Below are 22354 nucleotides of genomic sequence, written 5' to 3'. Positions count from 1 at the left end.
TAAGAGATGAAATAGAGAACAGCAACGAAAGAAAAAAAAAAAAAAAAAAAAAAGGAAACGTTGTCTACTTGCCTTGTTTTTGAACTTTTCCCCAACGCCTGAGTACAAATTCGAGATGATGAAAGCGGCCAAAACCATAATCAGCAGCTCGATGAAGCGCTCGGGAATGCGCGCCATGTTGTAGATCCCCGTGATAATGACCATCACGGTTTGCAGCAGCACCACCAGAAATGTCCACCCAAAGTAGTCGAACACCTGTGACTTCATCTTTTGTACCTGTTCCAAGTACCGCACATTAAATCTTGTTTTTTATTCAGTTATTTTATTCACATAATTTTGCATTTGACATGAATAAGAAAGTGATATGTGAAAATTTATTGTTGCTCTTACTGAAGCAATATTTTCTGTTTTAAACAGATATTAGAGAGGATGCATTTTTCAAGATGAAATTAAAACTACACAAGTTGAACTTCAAAAAGTTCAATAATAAAAAGAAGCAGCAGCCGTGTCTTACAAACAACTTTCTCACTATAATTCCATCTTGTTGAGTTTTGAGCTGGAAATTCACTACTGAAAATTCATGGGTCTTATTACAGTCGAGGCAAAAAAAAAAAAATCTTGCTTTATGTCAGCTTTCGCGCGCTTTTCAACTATTTTTGTCCAGTTGTATGGGAGAGAGAGGCACTGGTAATATCTAACTTGGCAACTCAAGACAGACTATGGCCTTGGGTACTCATTAATGGTTTTAGTTCAGATTTGACTATTGAGTGACAAAATGTTTATCGCGCGTGCATTCCTGAGTTCTGCAAGTTACTATTACATATCGTTACATATCACCCACCAGTGGCTGCTAAACGGCAAATTACTGGCGACGAAGTAGCGTCAGTGGTTGCCTTGTGCCGAGGACTAAAAACATCTAAGAAACGATTAGTATTACTGGAAGTACAGAGAGAGGTGTGTACTGGTGAGTCAGGAGGATCAGAGATGTGACCGAGATCGTGGTCATAAAAATTTCAGACTCGCCACCAAGAATACAGGGATTTTTTTTTTTTTTTACATTTTTTTTTTCTTTTCATAATTTCAAGGTTGGCTGAACAACAATCTCTCCTAACTCAGGTTCCGGTTTATGCTCCGCGATAGTCGGTGTGACCACTATCTCCGAACCTCCTAACTCATCAATACTCACTTCTCTCTGTACCTCCAGTAATGCTAATTGTTTTTTAAATGTTTTGTTCCTCCGCACAAGGCAACCACAAACGCTATATCGTCACCAGGAGTGAGCTGTTAAGTAGCCACAGGTGGGTAATGTGGAAAATAAGGAAGTCAACTCGGGAATGCACACACGAAAAAGATTTCCATGTCACTCAACCGTCAGATATTTACTAAAACCGTTAATGTGTGAGTGTGCCCAAGGTCTCCGTCTGTCTTGAGTTGCCAGGTCAATTATCAGTGCTCCGCCTTCGAATACAAATGGACCAAAATAAATGAATGGCGCGTGGACACTGACACTGATAGAGAATTTTGTTATCTTTATTTAGCGCCATCTGTATTCATTTATTTGTTTTATATTTTGTTTATTTATTTATGTATTTCTCTACTTATTATTATTATTATTATTATTATTATTATTATTATTATTATTATTATTATTATTATTGTTATTATTATTGTTATTATTATTATTGTTATTATTGTTATTATTATTATTGTTATTATTATTATTATTATAATTATTATTATTACCATTATTATTTTTATTATTATTATTATTATTATTACTACTGCTATTATTATTATTATTGTTATTGTTACTCTTATTATTATTATTATTATTATTATTATTATTATTATTATTATTATTATTATTATTATTATTATTATTAATATTTTGGGGGGTTGACGGAAGAAAAGGCGTTTATGAAGATTTTTTTTAAACTTTCTCATTGCCATTTTCAACAATGACGTTGTGAGAAAAAACTTTTACATTTCAAAGCATGAAAGCAAAAGACTGTATAATAAATGTTTTGCATATTTTTTCTTAACAGGTGCACATCAAACAATAAAAGACGATTGCTGAAAATGTACGGATTGCTTTGAGAGATTTTTCCTTGCTTCTGTGCTCCTGACCACATGCATCGTAAAATGGACATTGCAATATGTACTTGTGAATTGTAAAGACATTCTGATGATCCATGAGTAACTGTGGAACCCAATATACCGTGTTGACCGCAGCACAAGAGTCATGTAAAGAATTCTGGACTCCATGATGAAAGTATCCTACAACAAGATTCACCTTCCTTAGGTGATGCTCAAGGCAGAGGAGCTGACTCATCTGCTGCTGAGACGATCCCTCATCCTGGACTTGAAATGATCCTCGCCATGGCTGCAGCTCCCCTGTGTGCGTCGATATCAAGGCATCACGAACAAGGTGATTCACGAAGTTACTCAAGAAGAATAGAACCCATATGAACAAAAACATGAGGGAATAATACATGAAATCCTTTGCGGTCTCCCTTATGATTATTAATAGAATCATAAACGGGTTCATCATTGCTACTAAATATCCATCAATCACACTATCAAATAATGATGTGATGCCCAGCACAAGGCTGAATGTTTTGACTTTTGATGTAGTCCAGGAGTTCATGCTGAGCTTGGCCGCTTCGTCGAGAGCTTCCTCCAAACGAGGAAGAAGGTTTGCCAGGTGTTTGCTTTGAATGACTATGAGGAACTTCATCACATTCGGCGAAAATAGACAATAGACGTCGACACACAGTTGCAATAAGTCGCCCATGTTCTTCGGGTACACCTGCGCATACTGCACTGCAGCACTGTAGCAGGTCACTCCCTGATAGATGAGCTGTAGGAACACAGCCCACAGGCACAGAGCGAGGCTTAAGCGGGGAGCAGCGTCGGGCGGAGAGTTGGGCCAGACATAGGGGAAAATACCGAATAACTGCATCAGCCGCACCAGCACGCTGAACCTCCTCTCCGGCGACACTGCCATGGCTACACACCGGCGGCCAGCCAGCATGGGATCCTGCTACAAACTGGCCGAGTGGTGTGGCCCTCCGTGCGCCACTGTGCGGAATTGTTGCTTCGCGATAAATAATATATATCGTAATTTCACGCAATTTACTTTTTTTTTTTCTTGTCAAGTTGTTGACCATGTAAACTTCTCAACATCGTTACCAGCTTTCTTCCCTCCTTTATTCTCTTGTCGTCGTCTTCGTCGTCGTCATCGTCGTTATCGTCGTCGTCGTCGTCGTCGTCGTCCTCCTCCTCCTCCTCCTCCTCCTCCTCCTCCTCCTCCTCCTCCTCCTCCTCCTCCTCCTCCTCCTCCTCCTCCTCATCATCATCATCATCATCATCATCATCATCATCATCATCATCATCATCGCCACCATCACCACTTAACATATCAATACTAAATACTAATCCTGTCCACAATACTTTATATATATATATATATATATATATATATATATATATATATATATATATATATATATATATATATATATATATATATATATATATATATATATATATATATATCTGATAATGTATACTCACGAAGGGTATATTAGCAGGTGTTTTCCAATGCTGGACTCCTTCGGTATTAAAAAAAAAAAAAAAACTATGCTTGAAAGGCACACTAACAGGCGAGCCACTCTTTCCAGTTTTCAAGAAGACCTTTTTCCAACGTCATTCGTCTCACTTTCATATCTTAATGTTTTTTGAAAGGAAAATAAAACTTGCATCAAATTTTGTAATTGTTTAATACCCAATTATCGCTTGTTTCCTGTACAGCATTTTTTTAGAACATAATTACCTACCTGCCTTTTCCTTACATTCGATCATTTTTCTCATTTCTGATTGGCTAGTGAGGTCAAGTATATCCACTTTGGAGAGGTGAAGATGATGCGAAACTTGAAGCTGATCGTCATTCTCCTTGGTGAGGAGAAACATGTAGTGTGTTGTGTGTGGATAGAGCTGTGGAATTGATATGCATAGAGATAGACCTTTTGTTCTGACTTTCTGAGGAGGAGGATACCTGTGATAAGAATATAATAATGTGTGTGTGTGTGTGTGTGTGTGTGTGTGTGTGTGTGTGTGTGTGTGTGTGTGTCTATTTGTCCATCAGTCCATGTTTCTCTCTCTTCCTTTGTCAGTCCGTCTCCCTTTCTGCCTGTTTATCTCGCTGTCTCTTGGCCCGTCTTTGTGCGTCTGTGTGTATGCGGAAGGAGGGTGTTGCTCAGTGAAGGACAAGTGAACAGTTTACAGGAAATTTACATAAAGAGAAACATAATATATATGAACGCTCTTTGGAACGAACTGATATGACATACTGTTGAGGTGAAGCAAATATCAGTCACGTTGGTTAAGGTTGAAGTGTTTATAGAAGGTGAAGAGAGGGTTCCTTCTTGTTCCTTACAATAGCGAGGTTTCGTTTGTAGGAGACTGAGGGGTAACGGTGCTCATGTTGTTCATTTGTATCAGCACTATTAGGTACGTCGCTGCCAAATTCAGCACCTGTAACAAATATCCATGAGCATTGGTAAAGGTTAGGTAATGACCACTGCCGCTTTCTTAAATGTATATTCGTGGTATTAACTTAAACATTTATACCTCAGTTTTACAATGTGTGTATAGATGTTATTACATGCCTTATAATGTTGAGAATAGGGGCAACATAAAATAGAGAAGAAAAGGGAATTTTTATTATGCCAAGAAAATGAAATGTTTAGAAAATAAAACAAAATGTCTGAAAGACGTAATTATAAAAGTCATTGATTATAAGGAAATCTGGAATTTTTCAAAAGAAACGACCAAGATGAATGAAAAAAATCTTCTACCAAATAACTTGCGACTTGTAGTTAAAGGAGGAAAGTATTCAAAATGTAAGATCGGTAAAATATAAATAAAAGCTAAAGCTAAAATAAAAAAAAAGTACTTAACATAAACATGCATACGTAATACAGTTGCCTTTTTTAGCGATATGTCGAAGTTCATCGATTTTCACGCATGTGAATGCAGCATAAATGGACTAATCAACTGCGTTTCATGGAAAGCTCCACAAAGAGCAGGAAGAACAAGTGATGTAATACTGATGATTTTGCTCATTAATCAAAACATCTTGTAAAGCAAGACATCACCACTGTGGACAACTGTCGCTTCCAAAGTGCCGCTTCACAGGACTCACCGAGGGAAAGTTGCCGTGACCGAGCGTCACCATGCCCTTCAGAGTGACGGGCGCCATGCACTCCAGCTGCTCGCATAAACGTTGTACCTGTGGACCACAAACTGAGTTAACGTATCGAACTCGGCGAAGCTTCAACACTCCCTCACTCAACACAACATTGCATCCTGACACAGCGTCAAGAGAAGACGAGGCGCCTCGAAGGAAGCTGCCGCTTTCTTACCTGGGCCTTGAGGGGCAGGTGAGGTGAGAGGGCGCTGTAGTCCCTGAGAAGATCCGCGGACGCCAGCACCTGGTAGAGAGCATACGTATGTTGTATCTTGAGAAAATATAATATTGATTTATTTATAGTAGATCGCGTGTTCTGACCATTGGAATTAGCACTCTGGATGAGACATGGTTTGAAAAGGTGAAGATATATGGACGCTGTCAGATTTCACATGAAGTACCTTGAATTTATATGAAAATGTTTAGCATATAAAATCCTTTAGCCTTGAAAATCGAAGTGACAGTGCATATAGCTGATAGAATTTTATCTTATAACATCTGATCATGATTTTCAGTTCTGTCTTATATTTTGCTTTGCTTAATCTTTAATAATCTATCCTATTTATCTATCAATCAATCTATCTATCTATCTATCTATCTATCTATCTATCTATATATATATATATATATATATATATATATATATATATATATATATATATATATATATATATATATATATATATATATATATATATATACGAGGTGTGTCATTAAAGTTCCAGGACTGGTGCCACACAAGTTTTATTTCACATCCAGGCTACAAACTATAGGTTATCTCCTTCGAAGTAATCCCCCTGGCACCGCATGCACTTGTCCATCCTTCTCTGCCAGGCTTGCATGCACTGCTGGAAGGATTCTTGCGGGATGCTCCTCAGCTCCGTCGTCACGGCCTTTTTGATGTCGTCCGCATCATCAAAACGGGTCCCCTTCATGACCTCCTTGAGCTTGGGGAAGAGGAAGAAGTCGCACGGAGCGAGGTCAGGTGAGTAGGGCGGTTGCTCCAGCACGGCGATGTTCTTCTTGGCCAAGAACTCTCTGATGCTCAGGGCATTGTGAGCAGGCGCACTGTCGTGGTGAAGCAGCCACGAGTTGCCCTGCCACAACTCCCGCCTCTTCTCGCGCACTGCACGAAGCAGACGCCGCAGTACTTCTTTGTACACATGTTGGTTGACTGTCTGGCCCTGTGGCAAGAACTCGCAGTGGACGATGCCCCTCACATCGAAGAAAGCGATCAACATGACCTTGAAGCTGGACCTGGACTGCCTTGCTTTCTTCGGCCGTGGCGACGCCGGACTCTTCCATTGAAGGCTCTGGCGTTTGGTCTCCGGGTCGTACTCAAATACCCAGGACTCATCGCCGGTGATGACTCTCCTGAGCAAGTCTGGTTCAGTTTCCAGACGCTCGAGGATGTCCTGACACACCTGCATGCGTCGTCCCTTCTGGTCATCGTTCAGGAGTCTCGGCACCATCTTCGCACAGACTTTCCGCATGCCCAGATCTTCAGTGATAATCTTCCACACGCTGTTGTGGTTCATGCCAAGCTCATCTGCGATCTTTCGAACAGTCAACCGACGATCGTCACGCACCATCTGCTTGACACGCTCAACATTGGCCTCATTCCTGCTCGTTGAGGGTCTTCCACTCCTGGGGTCATCTTCCACGTCCTCCCGGCCCTCTTTGAACCTCTTGCACCACTCAAAAACACGTGAGCGTGACATTGTCTCATCCCCGTACACTTTTTGCAGCATACCCAGTGCTTCTGACGGCGTTTTCCCCAACTGCACCAAAAACTTCAAGTTTGTTCGCTGTTCAGCGCTCATTGTTAAACGACCTGCAACAGAGGACATGATTTTAAAAGCACGTAAGAAAAAGATTAGTGACTGTAGAGGGTTGGGAGCGCAGTTGTATACTCCAGAAGGATTACTTTGAAGGGGAAATATGGTGGTTTGTGGCTTGGGTTTGAAATTCATCTTTTAGGACACCAGTCCTGGAACTTTAATGACACACCTCGTATATATATATATATATATATATATATATATATATATATATATATATATATATATACTCGTATATATATATATATATATATATATATATATATATATATATATATATATATATATATATATATATATATATATATATATATATATATATATATATATATATATATATATATATATATATATATATATATATATATATCTAAGTCTGCTGCTGTCACAAATACAAACCTTTATTGGAACCATCTTTTACCAGCTGTATCTTAACATGACAGCTTACGAAAGAGCATCTTAGTATAGACGCTCTTGCCATTGCTAACACTGGAATGAACACCGCCACTCAGCTGTCGTCACCAGCAGTAAAGCATCCAGGTTACAGCGCACCTCTTTAAATTAAAACATTTTTTGCAAACTACATTCTTGACGCCTTTTTTTTTATACCAACCTCGAACTACAAGTCAATGTCAAAAACTATAAACATCTGAATCTCTCATCTTTGACTGTGACCACAGTATGAGCATCGTCTGGCAAAAGTGCTAAAATTCTTGTCATATATGCTGAAAAGTCATATGTATTTCTGTTCAAGATTTTCCTGACATTCATACTTCCATATCCTGCAACCATTCCTGTAAAGCACCACGTAGTTCATTATATCGAAACTACTGGAAGACTACTGAAAGACATGCTGTTTAGCCCCAGAACAGATCAACATGACAAATCTGAAGTAGCTGTAAGGATGAAAGACAAAGAAGGAATAGTAGATGGTGGGGAAGGAAACGAAAATGCAGGAAAATGAAACGAAGACCATGTACTGTAGGGGTAGGGCAAGGAAAGGCAAGTAAGGGAGAGGACGCAGAAAAAAAAAAGTAGAAAGAAATAGGAGGCAATGAAAGGAAAAAAAAAAAGCAATCATATCTTGTCTACTTGCCTTGTTCTTGAAATTTTCCCCAAAACCTGAGAACAGATTCGAGATGATGAAAGCAGAAATGGTCATAGTCAGCAGCTGGATGAAGCGCATTTCAATGTGTGTCATGTTGTAGAACCCCGTGATGATGATTATCAGGGTTTGTAGCTGTATCACCACAAGCGTCCACCCAAAATAGTCAAGCAGCAGTGACTTCATCTTTTGTACCTGTCCAAAGTGCCGCTCATTAAATCTTGATTTTTATTGAGTTATTTTATTTATTTATTTTTTTTTCTCTTTCATTTCATTTTGTAAAAAAAAAAATGCATTAGACAAACATAAGATACACATCTGCGGAAAATTATTGTCGTTGTTATTTATTATTGCAGCACCATTTTCATAAGTAAACACTAGAAAAAAAATTCTCGTCAAAATTAAACAAGAAACAAATAGTTTAGAGACGTTAAGTAATAAAGAGCAAAACACAGAACTCAAGAATTCATGTTATTAAAAACAACTTCTTCGCAATAATTCCACACAATTTTATGTTTATTTTCAATCGGACATTCATTGTCAAATATCTTAGTATGTTTTATCATGTTTTTTTTTTTGTCATACTTTGAATTTTACTTATTTATCCATTTAGTAAGGTAAAGGAAAGAAAGTGGGTAAATATGGAATTTCTACCTCAAAGTGCCTCCTACAGTAATATTGTAGATTTTTGACATTTCATGGAATCCAAAGTAAAAACCAATATAGTAAATATTTTGCATGTTTTTTTTTTTTTTTATAGACTTGAAATAATAAACGATAACTGTTGAAAATGTACGGATTGCTATGAGAGATTTTTCGTTGCTTCTGTGCTCCTGACCACATGCATCGTAAAATGGACATTGCAATATGTACTTGTGAATTGTAAAGACATTCTGATGATCCATGAGTAACTGTGGAACCCAATATACCGTGTTGACCGCAGCACAAGAGTCATGTAAAGAATTCTGGACTCCATGATGAAAGTATCCTACAACAAGATTCACCTTCCTTAGGTGATGCTCAAGGCAGAGGAGCTGACTCATCTGCTGCTGAGACGATCCCTCATCCTGGACTTGAAATGATGCTCGCCAGGGCTGCAGCTCCCCCGTGTGCGTCGATATCAAGGCATCACGAGCATTATGGTCAACGAAGTTACCCAAGAAGTACAGAATCCACACGAACAAAATTATATGAAGCACATACACTAAATGCCTTGCGGTCTCCCACATAATTATTAATGGAATCATATACGGGTATTGCATTTTATCTAAATATGCATGAGTTATATTAACAAATAACGATACGATGCCCAGAACAAGGCTGAATGTTTTGACACTTGATATAATCCAGAAGTTCATGCTGAGCTTGGCCGCTTCGTTGAGGGCTTCCTCCAAACGAGGAAGAAGGTTTGCCAGGTGTTTGCTTTGAATGACTATGAGGAACTTCATCACATTCGGCGAAAATAGACAATAGACGTCGACACACAGTTGCGATAAGTCGCCAATGTTCTTCGGGTACACCTGCGCAAACTGCACTGCAGCACTGTAGCAGGTCACTCCCTGATAGATGAGCTGTAGGAACACAGCCCATAGGCACAGAGCGAGGCTTAAGCGGGGAGCAGCGTCGGGCGGAGAGTTGGGCCAGACATAGGGGAAAATACCGAATAACTGCATCAGCCGCACCAGCACGCTGAACCTCCTCTCCGGCGACACTGCCATGGCTACAAACCGGCGGGCAGCCAGCATGTGTTCCTGCTACAAACTGGCCGAGTGGTGTGGCCCTCCGTGCGCCACTGTGCGGAATTGTTGTTTTATGATCAATAATATATATGTACATACATATATCGTAATTTCAAACATGTTTGCTAATGTCTTAAATATATTGTCTGCGTAAGACAGAGTAAACAAGATGTTGGCAATGTAAACTTCTCGCCGTCCTCTCTAGATCCCTATCTCCTTTTTCATCGGTGTTGCTGTCGATTAAGTACAAGGCCTGACTTGTTATTGTGGAATTCCTATTGCGTTTGTAGGCCATTTCATTATACGTTACGTGGATCAAATCGTTAATGTCAACCTCCTACTAATGACAATTATATTACATAATAGCATGCTTCACACCTGGAAATCAATTGTTACGTAATATCCCCTGTGCCACTTTTGTGAAAGCTTCACGCTCTAACGCTGTAGTCTCCTTCACCACGGAAAAAGACATAATTCTTTTAGCTTTGGCACTTTTGGCTTACGAAGTGTATGGAGCCATAGGCAAGTTGTTATTTGTAACACAACTAAGTCTTCCACTCTAAAGATTCGAGTTGAGAGTTGTCATATCTGAAATGTTAACGCACCATGTTTTTTTCAATCATGGTTCGTGAGTGCAACCAAGTTCGGGGAAGGCACACATTTTCTTGCCAAATTTTTGCTCTCTATATTATGTCTTTTTTTCTGACTTTATCTTCCTCTAAATCCCCATTTTAAGTGTGATTTTTGTGACTTTCCTTTCTCCGAATTTAAACCAATCCATTGGGGGATCCAGAGGAAGAATTGGAGCAATAGGAAAAGATAATAGTATGCGGTTTTGATTGAAGGAGCCCAACGGAAAAGACAGAGTGTCAGCATAAATAGAAGGATTGAAGGTCGAGAATGTTGGCTGTATCTCTAAGACGGTCAGGAATACGAGTAGGGTGTTGCTTTAATTGCTCTTGGACGTGGAGATAGTCATTGAAGAGAGGGGAAAGCCTAAACTGGTGATGAACATTTAAATCTCCAAGAATAGAGACCTCAGCAAAAAGGAAGGGATGTGCTCCACTTTGAGAGTTAGTCAAATATTTTTTTTATAGTTAGTGGAATTAGGTAAGAGGTATACATCACAGATAAATTTAATTTGAGAGTGACTCTGTAGTCGTAGTCAGATGTTAGAAAATTTGGAATATTCAAAAGCATGGCCATGGGAGCAAGTTAGGTTGCTGCTCACATAGACGCAACATCGAGCTTTGGATTGAAAAAGATGATAGAGAATGCAGGAAAGAACAGAGAAGGGGCTACTGTGAGTTGCCTTAGACACCTGTGTTTTGATGAGGAAAAGAAGTTGAGGTTAAGTAGAGAGATTGTGTTCCACAGATTGAAAATAAGATCTAAAGGTACGTTTTTGCTCGGTACGATCATCACGATTATCGCTCAACGATGATTGTTCAACGACAATCGCTGCACTATAATAGAGGGTATACCATTTTGCTTCGAGCGTCTGTGTTTATGCGATTTTCAACGAGACAGCCAGTCACGTGGCGGAAGCGTCCCATGAAGATAGTTTGGCGAGAAAATACCTTTGAGAAAATTGAATAGAAGTAGAAGGTTGTTATTTAGATATTTTGTAGTTGAAGAGATGGAAAATTCATTTCTTTTCCAGATGTACGAGGGAAAAGGCCACGAATATTGCAGGAGTTAACAAAGAAAATGTTGAGTGTGGTATGAAGACACTGTAAGTAAATAAGTTTTTTTTAATCATAAAGGAAACAATTATCCTTGAATGTTAGGAGAGCAATTAGTTGCAGCCAGAATCACTAAAAGTTTAATGAATATTTTCACAAATAAACGAAAATATGAATCGAAGATGAAAGCCAAAACGCTCAAATACTTATAAACCAGCTGGCCGTCCAAAATGTCAACACGGAATAATAAACACAAACACTGAAAAGAAACGTAGAACTCGTCGATCTGAAGGTTTTCCCTCCCCTACCCACACACCCACACAAAAACGTTGATTTCTTGTCGGACAAAAACATTTTTCACCAGACACGGTAAGAATATGATACGATTTCTTAAAAACATTTTTACCTGAACACTCAAACCAAAAGCACTCGAACTTCTACGTGTCAGTTTATACAAGTAGAAACAAGAGGGTACAGTAGTCTAGTCACGCTTTTATCAGTAAATAAACCTGTTCTTACAATATGCGTACGAGACTAATTTGAATCTTCCAGTACCAGAGATTACTTCCCCCGAATCTCTCTTTTTTTTCGTTGACACCTTCACTTTATGCCTCTGTACACGCTTACTTACTTCAGTAATAACACTTGAGTAAATCTGTCGTTGCTGTGTTGTTTCACAGTACAATCTTCATACATTATTCATGCATTAACTAAATGCTGTAGGGATAGCTCTACATGTTATCCAGTTTTGGTTAAACTTTTTGACTCTCCTTGGGACTTGCACCTTATATGTTTTGTTGCCCCTTTGCCATTGCTCCTCATACATAAAAATAAATGAAAGAAAAAAAAGAATGCAAAGTGTAGAAAAAATTTTTTTTTTTTATCTGTGTAAGAGGAGGACTGACCAAGCACACAAAAAGTGCGAAAAAAAGGTCCACTGAGGCTCCAGCCCCGTAAGAAAGGTCAAAAGGATCATCTACAATTGGAAGGTAAGCATTTTGAAACCTCCCTCTTGAAAGAGTCCAAGTCATAGGAGGAAGGAGGAAGTACAGAAGCAGGCAGGGAGTTCCAGAGTATATCAGAAAAAGGAATGAATGATTGAGAATACTGGTTAAGTTTTGCATAAGTGAAATGGACAGAATATTGATCATGTGCAGAAAGGCTGCCGCTTGAGGGTGTGACTGGTTTTCTAATACTGCAACCAGAACGTACTAGACATTATATCGCAGTACACCACACAGTAAGTTCCCAGTTGTATGCATGATGGAACACGGGATGACTTCACAAGCGATCATCCTAGACTGGTAGGTTTCTGGTCTACCATTTCATTTCATTTATGCTGGAAATCTCGCCGAAAACTTCCTCTACAGCTGACACCCTCAAGCTTTCGATTTCAGTGAATTCTCAGTATTCAGAGAGAGAGAGAGAGAGAGAGAGAGAGAGAGAGAGAGAGAGAGAGAGAGAGAGAGAGAGAGAGAGACCTGTTTCTACCCTGCGACGGCTCTCTCCAGGATCAGTTATAGAGGATCTCCTACTGAATGACTCAAGAGACGCGGCCGGCAGGAGGAGCGCTGGAGAGAGTGAGGCTTGGCGGGCATAGGAGGGCATGGATAGAGAGGCCAGTGACAGTGATGAGGTTGTTAGGGTTGGGTGTAAGTCGTGTCAGGGAGGATATAAGGGATAGGATGAGTGTCTATCAGGAAAACACGGCAAATGAGGAACCTGATAAGTGGTGAAGGGTAAAACAAAGCGAAACGTTGGGTTGTGATAAGAAATGGAGACTAAGAATCATGATGGAAAGAAGACGTGCAGGAGAAAGAGGAGGAGGAGGAGAAGGAATAGAGTGCGAAATGTTGCTTCAGTTTTGGGGAGAGAGAGAGAGAGAGAGAGAGAGAGAGAGAGAGAGAGAGAGAGAGAGAGAGAGAGAGAGAGAGAGAGAGAGAGAGATTATGGTCGCTCTGATAAAAACAATGCATTTCTCTCTCTCTCTCTCTCTCTCTCTCTCTCTCTCTCTCTCTCTCTCTCTCTCTCTCTCTCTCTCTCTCTCTCTCTCTCTCTCTCTCTCTCTCTCTCTCTCTCTCTCTCTCACACACACACACACACACACACACACACACACACACACACACACACACACACACACACACACACACACAGAGATAATGTCTATGTCCACATAATCGTTAGTGACTTTTAGTGCTTATTATTTTCCTCCTCCTCCTCCTCCTCCTCCTCCTCCTCCTCCTCCTCCTCCTCCTCCTCCTCCTCCTCCTCCTCCTCCTCCTCCTCCTCCTCCTCCTCCTCCTCTCCTTTTCCCCCTTATTCCTTCTCTGGTGAGACAGAAAGATAAAAACTTGAGGATTCATTCGAGGAAGAGTGACATGGTGAAGGAAGAGAAGGTAAGTGTAGAGAGGAGGAGGAGGAGGAGGAGAAGAAGCAGGCGGATTCTTTTCTGTAGGGAAGAATAAAGGAGTCGAGGAAAGAGGATGATTTATGTTGTCATTGAAGGGATTATGAAGGCGATGGGGTGGAGATTCTCACAGTTTTCTTTAAGGAGGCGAAGGGGATGACGATACAATCTCTCTCTCTCTCTCTCTCTCTCTCTCTCTCTCTCTCTCTCTCTCTCTCTCTCTCTCTCTCTCTCTCTCTCTCTCTCTCTCTCTCTCTCTCTCTCTCTCATGTGTTTTATTTTAGTTATACCCATTGCTAGAGCCCTATTTGATTACGTATGTCTGAGAATACCAGCTGCATTTATAGTGTGTGTGTGTGTGTGTGTGTGTGTGTGTGTGTGTGTGTGTGTGTGTGTGTGTGTGTTGGTCCAGTAAGATGACTGATGGATCCCTGTTTCTGTAACCCTCCGCAGGTGAGCTTTAATTAACAGTATCCTGAAGGCTGGCTCAGGTGAGGTGGGCAGGAGGTTGTTAATCAGGTCTGTCCAGGTGAGGCCAACTATCAATTCTGACACACACACACACACACACACACACACACACACACACACACACACACACACACACACACACACACACACACAGGTACGTACTTCCACCGAGAGAACAAGAGCGTTTTAACCACTCCCTCCCTCCCTCCCTTCTCTCTCTCCCTCCCTCCCTCACTTCCCCACATCCCAATGAGCTAATGTAATTTACGATGGCAGATAATTGCATGAGCTGATTATCTCTCGCTGAGAAGGCTAATTACACCATCTCCTACAACCAGCACCATTAGTCTCGCGTGCACAATGGGCCGGGGTATTGCACCATCCGACCCTCTAATGGTAGATAATTCACGATTAAGGCAGGTGGGCGCGCTGCCTATTAGATCGTTAATTTCTCCATCCAGACCTGAGCGAGATGGTGGTACTGACGCGGAGGTGCTGCTGCTGGAGGAGGAGGAGGAAGAGGAATAAGAAGAGATGTAGGATATGGTGGTACAAACTTAAGGTTACTTTGAAATAAAAAGAGAAATTAACAGAAGGATGGGGAAGTGGTAAAGAGTGAAGAGATGTAGAAGAAACATAGGATGGGGAGTTATACAGCAAGTGGAGCGGTACTTTGAAAGAAAAGCATGAGAAATGAAGAAGGGAAGAGAAGACAAACATTGCAAAAATGAACGCTCTTCATAGTTAATTTTTGCATCCTGCTAAATAGACCTGTTTCATTATTCACGTAAGTTATCATCTATAATACATCTTTTACAAGTTGTTATAATTTTTGTCCTTATTATTTTGTCAGTGATAACAGTGTGCCTTCAAAAGTGACACGTTTTCTTCGTCATACTTTGAAATATTTCTCTCAGAAGCACCCAGGTAAGCTCTCCATTATCTCGGCTTAAGACTGTGAAGGAGCTTTGCTGGGAGTGGAAGGTTTGCTCCTGTCGTCTCTTAGTAGTTTGTTCTCCTGAGGGCATTGGTGTATATTACATTCCACAATTAGAATTTTAGAATTTAATATCATTTGCATATTTTTACCTCGTGGAATATTTCAAGATTGTCCATTACTGCTGTACTTTCCGTTCATATATTTGCCATGCACAGCGCTGGAGCACCATGGGAGCACAACAATATATATTATATTATTATATATATTAGGGCGGAATAAATTTGCCATGAGAGGGTTTCGCCAGGATCTGTACACGGATGTTTATTACTTTACTATATAACAAAAAAAAAAAAAGTTCACCTTTAATAATTATTCGCTTTAACATCTCAGGACTTCGCGACACGATGTGGACCTCCTTCACGCTTCTACAGCTACACGGGACAGAGGTGAGTCACGCCTAGAGAGATTACAAGGCACAGAAAACATTGCAATCGGAGAAAGGGTCGAAGGAGCAACAGGAGGAGGAGGAGGAGGAGGAGGAGGAGGAGGAGGAGGAGGAGGAGGAGGAGGAGGAGGAGGAGAAGAAGAAGAGGCAGGGAACATAGGAGGTAGTAGCAAGTGCCGTGTTCTTACGTTCCCAACTCCTGATTGTCATTTGTTCTCGCCGTGTTAGGCTGTGAACCGCGGACGCCCAGGCACCGAACTAGTTGAAATGCGGAGGAGTCTCTTGATCGTTATGGTTATGGGAGGTTTGCTGTGTTCAGAGGTGAGGATATGGGTCTGGGTGTGAGTTTCCTTCCTTCCTTCCTTCCTTCCTTCCTTCCTTCCTTCCTTCCTTCCTTCCTTTCTTGCTTCCTTCATTTTTTCTTTTCCTTGCTTCCTTCTTTCCTTCCTTCCTTCCTTCCTTCCTTCCTTCCTTCCTTCCTTCCTTCCTTCCTTCCTTCCTTATTTACTTCCTCCCTCCCTCCCTCCCTCCCTCCCTCTTCTTTTTCTTTTCCATTCGATTCTTCGTGGATGACATGGTAGTGTGTTGTGGACTCTCTCTCTCTCTCTCTCTCTCTCTCTCTCTCTCTCTCTCTCTCTCTCTCTCTCTCTCTCTCTCTCTCTCTCTCTCTCTCTCTCTCTCTCTCTCTCTCTCTCTCTCTCTCTCTCTCTCTCTCTCTGTGTGTGTGTGTGTGTGTGTGTGTGTGTGTGTGTGTGTGTGTGTGTGTGTGTGTGTGTGTGTGTTCTGGTGAGAGGGTGAAATGGAGTCTCGGTTCCTTTCAAATTTATTTTTATTTGTTCTTGCCAAACTTATTTTTATTTGTTCTTGCGGTGTTCATCCTCTTATCATCGGTGTTGTTTGTCACTAACACTTTAAACCAGACTTACTGTTATCCTTTTAAAGCTGAGACGCACGTACACATTGTTTTGTAACACACACACACACACACACACACACACACACACACACACACACACACACACACACACACACACACACACACACACACACACTGCCATAACCATCGCCTCATCTGCTTCATTTTATCGCTTCATCCTTCGTCTGTTGCGCGCTGTTACTGTTTATCTTTATGCTCTTCCTCTTCCCCCTCAGCTTCAAGATTCTATGACCTCCCTCCCTCCCTCCGTCCCTCCCTACCTACCTCTTTCTAGCTTGCGTGAGAGGTGTAACTGAGCGCCCAACTTCAATTTTCTCTCGAGCTTGAGACATTTCCCCCCGTGTAACCCAAATGACCAACACACACACACACACACACACACACACACACACACACACACACACACACACACACACACACACACACACACACACACACACACACACAAAGCAGGGATGAACCAAACTTGCAGTTCCGTTTTCTCTCGTAGCTTGTTGGAGTTTCAGTAACTTTGTGTCGCGTTTGGCGCGGGCTTGTGACGTGCCTGTTTTGTTTTGTGCTGTTTCGTTCATAATTTGTATTTTTTTCTTCTTCGTTTTGCTCTGTTTTCTTTGCCACTCGTGTTCTTGATCGCTGCATTACTGCTTCTCTTACTTTTGCTTAATGTTGTAAGAATATTTATGATTTTACTCTACGTGATATCTCTTGTTTTTTTTTTCCTACTAGTTCGTTTCTCTGTTTATAGTGTTAATTTGAACACTTTCATTATCCTATTTCATATATTAACATCGTACTGTAGTTTTTTTATATATATTTTTCCTTTATTTTCCCGTTTTCTCTCTCTCTCTCTCTCTCTCTCTCTCTCTCTCTCTCTCTCTCTCTCTCTCTCTCTCTCTCTCTCTCTCTCTCTCTCTCTCTCTCTCTCTCTCTCTCTCTCTCTCTCTCTCTCTGGTTGTTTTCTTTACATCTTACTTGAGTTATTAAAGGGGCGTCTCACTCACAGGGAGATTAACCCCAGCAGACCGTCACTTTGTTATGAGTGTTATTTCCTGGAGTTATATTGGCTTCTAAAAAGTCACGCTACATTTTATGACCCACACTAGTCTATGATGTGTAAGATCCCAATTGCGTCTGTACCTGGCTGTGATTTTTTTTTTTTTTTTTCGCAGAGCCGCTGGGAATGAAGACTGCGACAAGGAGGAGGAAAGACTCGTGAAATTTCTAAGAGAGTTTCCGAGGTAAGACAGACAAACAGGCCTTGTTATCTCTTTCTTAAGTTTCTCTCTGTCGTTTAAAATTGGCTCAGTTTTCTGTTAATTACGGTAAACTTTCTTTCCTGGAAGCGAGGAGGTGGCGCAACGGAGGGAAGAAGAGGCAGGGAAGAGCAAATTAAAAACTTTTCATGTGAAAGTTGCAATCGAAATGAAGGAAAAAAACTGACAGGAAGCCAATCAATCAATGTCATGCATAATTCTTCTCAGCCAAGTTATGAGACAGGGTCCGAATACTTACACACACACACACACACACACACACACACACACACACACACACACACACACACACACACACACACACACACACACACACACACACACACACACGATGCCCTCCCCAAGCTATCACGCGACAAGCGGAAATTGTCAACAACTCATAAAGACGGATGGAGGGAGGAACGAGATCTGTATTACACCAGCTGTTGTTTTTCGTCCAAGGGGGAGTAGAATGTGGAAGGCGAGAGGCATCCTAATGGAGATTAATAGGAGCCTTTTTGTGTGGCTGCGCGTTTGGCCCTAAAGTCTACGGTTCCCGCTACTCACATTTCACTTACTGATGGCGGGCGGGTTGGGGGTGGTTGCGGAGGGAGACAGGGCTGGGAAGACTTATGTTCTGAAATAGTCTTGGTCGTGTAGGTGGCTGGGGTTAGAGGAAAAATTTACGGGGCAAGGGTCACGATAGGTTAAGCTTTTTTGGGTCAGAGTAGAGGTGGGCAGTAGGAGAGAAATTAAGGCAGTTGTGTTAGGTGAGAATGTTTCGTCACCTCAAATTTAGATTAATCCACTCGTACCTTGTTCTTTTTTTTTTCTGAGGTCAAGGGAAACTTTTACTTCCGCGTTTCCGTGTTCTGTCTCCCTCCCTGACTCCTGACGTCTCGCTCCAGCTTTCTGCGTCCAGTGAAGCAGAAGTTAAGCGGAAATGTTATAATAGACTGATTAAATTTGAAAGAGCTACACGGTTAAATCAAATTTATGACATCCCTGGAAACATTATGCGAATAACTCGTATTTGGGAATTGCATTTACTGCGCTCTATTAAAGGAACTAGACAAATTAGACCGAGTGATTTTAGTGTGTGTTATTGAGGTTGCTTTGGGTGTAGTATTTTTAAAGCGGTTTTGGGGAGTTTGTTTTTAAGGCTGTTTTTTGGACTTTTTTTTTTAATGAGGGTAGTTTGAAGGTTATTTGGGATATGTTATTAAGGCTTATTTAAAAGTATGCTAGTATCGCTATTTAGGGGTTTCTATTTAGTTTATTTTTAGGTGTGTTATTAATTTTTTTTATTTTTGTGTTATTAAGATTATTTTAACGTGTTTCTTGGTGTTATTAGAAGTTTCTGGGATGTGACAAGACTTTTTCATCCGTTCCTGAGACTGGACTGTTATCGAAAATGAAACAGTGAAGTAGATAGCAACTGTCTGTCTTTAAGTAACACAAATGTGGCTTATTGTAGCGAGATATAGACACGTCTCAAAATGTATATTGTAACGATACTGACAAGGTTGGTGTTCAAGAGGTGTTAACGATATGGTGCGTGATGTAATCGAAATAACTCTAGGATCCCAAACATCTGGTATATTTTTCCACTTCATAAGTAAGATACGTGAGAAAAGAAATTTAATATACTGTCCTTAGTAAGAAGACCATACTTTTTTTCCACGTTAGTGAAGGCTTGGACCATCTTGTGTAGGTATTTCATAGTTTTCAGCATTTTCGATAAGCCTCTTATTTAAAACAAGGAATTACGTGCGTCACCCGACTTGTCTTCTTTAAATAGCTCGGATGCGTAGGTCGACTTCCGGCGTCAGAAAAAGGAAGCCACACTGCATTACGGCGACAGCTTCCAGGGGATAGAGAAGCACGCGAAGGAAAAGAGGGAGAAAAAAGAGGAAGAGCACAGTGAGAAATGATAATATTTCACCCACGTCACTAGCGCCCGCACACACACACACACACACACACACACACACACACACACACACACACACACACACACACACACACACACACACACACACACACACACACACAGGGGTTCAGCGTTCACCTTTAGGATCCTCTGTATTATGTGTCCCAGAAAGTATGGTCGGCCCTAACTGTGTCTCTGAAGATCATCATCATTCCCGCGGCCTCGTGACCAGCCTGGCGGGAGAGGCTTATTGACGGCTGGGGACAGACAGTGATAAGCCATCCGCGGGAGAGACCACACGCGCCTGCATTACACACTGATTTTGGGCCGTAAGGAAACCGTCGAGTTGCTCCTTTCCCTTCCCCGCTCCTGGCTTCCCTCGCCCGATTCTCCCTTCGTGTGTGTTGCCAGTGAGGGGAAATGTATGGATATGTCAGGGTGGGCGAGGACCTCAAGCACCACTGGTCCGTAACTCTCGTGGCTGAGAGTTTATCCGGCACTGAATATCTGTTGTTGCCTCCCCGTGGCCCTGTGCAGAAGGAGGAGGAGGAGGAGGAGGGGAGCAACGGAAGGGGATAGGAAGAAAACGAAGCAAACCATGAGGGAGGAGGAAAGGAGAAGCAGTGCAATGCTTGTGGAAAGGAAGGAAGGCAGGAACGTATGTTTCAGGAGGAGAGAAGAAAACAAAGAAACAAAAAAAAAGTTCTTGTCCGACGAGGAGAGAGAGAGAGAGAGAGAGTCTAAATGGGTTAAACGTCTCCAGTGACATTTATAAATTAAACCTCTTCTGTGAGGAGAGAAATCGGGATGGTTGATAAGGGTGAGAGTGCCGGGGGAGAGGGAGAGGGAGAGGGGGAGGTGGGTTGTCATTGGGAAGGGAGCGTTTCCGATCAGGGGCCGGTCCTCTGATGGGAAGGAGACTGAGAACTGAGATTAGGAAACCTTAAACAATCATGAGAGAGAGAGAGAGAGAGAGAGAGAGAGAGAGAGAGAGAGAGAGAGAGAGAGAGAGACGGTGGACCCTAATACCCAAACTTGGCTTTCCTAGTAGCTGGCCTCTCATTCCTACGATAGCTTATCAACATTATCTTCTGGGTTCATCAGGAAAAGTTTTAGGATGCATAAAATATGAACCCGGCGCTCCTCTCGTAGTGGTGATGTCCGGGAGATTGGCGTTGCGTCCCTGCAGTTGTTCCTGGTGTAATGTTGATGTAAGATAGACGTTGGTGGTGATTATGGTGACTCCCCTCGTCGCTCTCTCGTTGGTGGTGGTGATGGTGGTGTGGTGGCGCTTTCTTGTGGTGTAGACTTGTAGTTATAGGGCGTTGTGCTAATGTCTTGGTGGTGATAGAGGTATTGGCAGTGTTGTATGGTGTTGATGTATCGTGGTGGTGAAGTGGTGAAGAATTGGTTGTTGTGAAGTAGTGTGTCCGTGGTTTGCAAGTGCTGGTGTTACTGGTGTTGTTTTGAGTGATAATGGTGTGGTGGGGTGGTATTGGATCGATGTGGTGTAGAATTGATTATGTATTGTGTTGAATGGTGCTTTGGGAGTTCTAAAGTTGACATTGGTGTTGTTCTGGTTTTCTACGATGTAATCAGTACAGCTGTGCGTCAAACAAGCCTCGGTCTGCCGCCAGTGTTACCGCCATGTAATATGAACCAGTGTTACCATGCCTTGTAATATGAACCAGTATTGAAAATTTGCTTCAATTTCGAAAGATCACAAGCCAAGAGCACAACTTCATTTTTATAAGGGGAGGCGAGGAAATCAGGACGCAGCCAGCTGGTCACTACACACAAGAAAGTCTGTTTGTTATTGGTACTTTAATCGCAGAAGACCACCCCGCAACGCACAGCAGCCTGCAACACGACGGAAATCAGGAAAAATGCAATAAAAGCAGCTACAGTGAAGAGAGTGACCTTGTTGTGGCCACTGGCGGTGTAATGCGGTCACAAGAAAGTTCGTGTAGGTGAAAATGTGAAATCTTTTTACTTTCCTATATGTAATTTCCTCCCCCGATCCCTAAAAAAGGCCAACGAGAACAAAATTTTCGTCAGTCTTTATTTCTTACAAGTGATCACCTTCATTATGAAATCTTTTAAACCATCGCTAGATAAATTTCAAAAAGGAATTATAGAAGATAAAAAAAAAAGTTCGAGTCTTTCCTTCGTTACCCGCGGCCAGGGCGATTTGGAAGCCCGCCCACCCACTAGCCATCAGTAGTAAATTTGCTACATTCAACCTCTCCTGACCATTTTCTTTCCGATGAGCTGAGATGAGTTTTTCTTTTTCCTTGACATCGCCAGCTGGGGAGGAACAAGAAGCAGGAGCCCAATTGCCTCC

General features: G+C 41.5%; 1 protein-coding gene across 6 annotated transcripts in view; it reads left to right on the top strand.

The window, feature by feature from the left end:
- The window catches only part of LOC135112683 (melanopsin-A-like), a 132856-nt gene that overhangs the window by 68935 nt on the left and 41567 nt on the right, over positions 1-22354 (top strand). For 3 of the 6 annotated variants that reach the window (XM_064027330.1, XM_064027333.1, XM_064027332.1), the window contains exon 3: positions 17994-18062. The exons of 1 other annotated variant lie outside the window; for it this stretch is intronic. The gene's annotated coding sequence lies outside the window, so the exon portion shown is untranslated. Of the gene's footprint in view, positions 1-15832; positions 15889-17993; positions 18063-22354 lie in introns of all 6 variants that reach the window. 2 more of the 6 variants (XM_064027331.1, XM_064027334.1) reach the window with 1 other exon arrangement.

The sequence above is a fragment of the Scylla paramamosain genome, chromosome 24, assembly GCF_035594125.1.
Source record: "Scylla paramamosain isolate STU-SP2022 chromosome 24, ASM3559412v1, whole genome shotgun sequence".
Classification (NCBI taxonomy): domain Eukaryota; kingdom Metazoa; phylum Arthropoda; class Malacostraca; order Decapoda; family Portunidae; genus Scylla; species Scylla paramamosain.
This window is presented reverse-complemented; position numbering and strand designations above follow the sequence as displayed.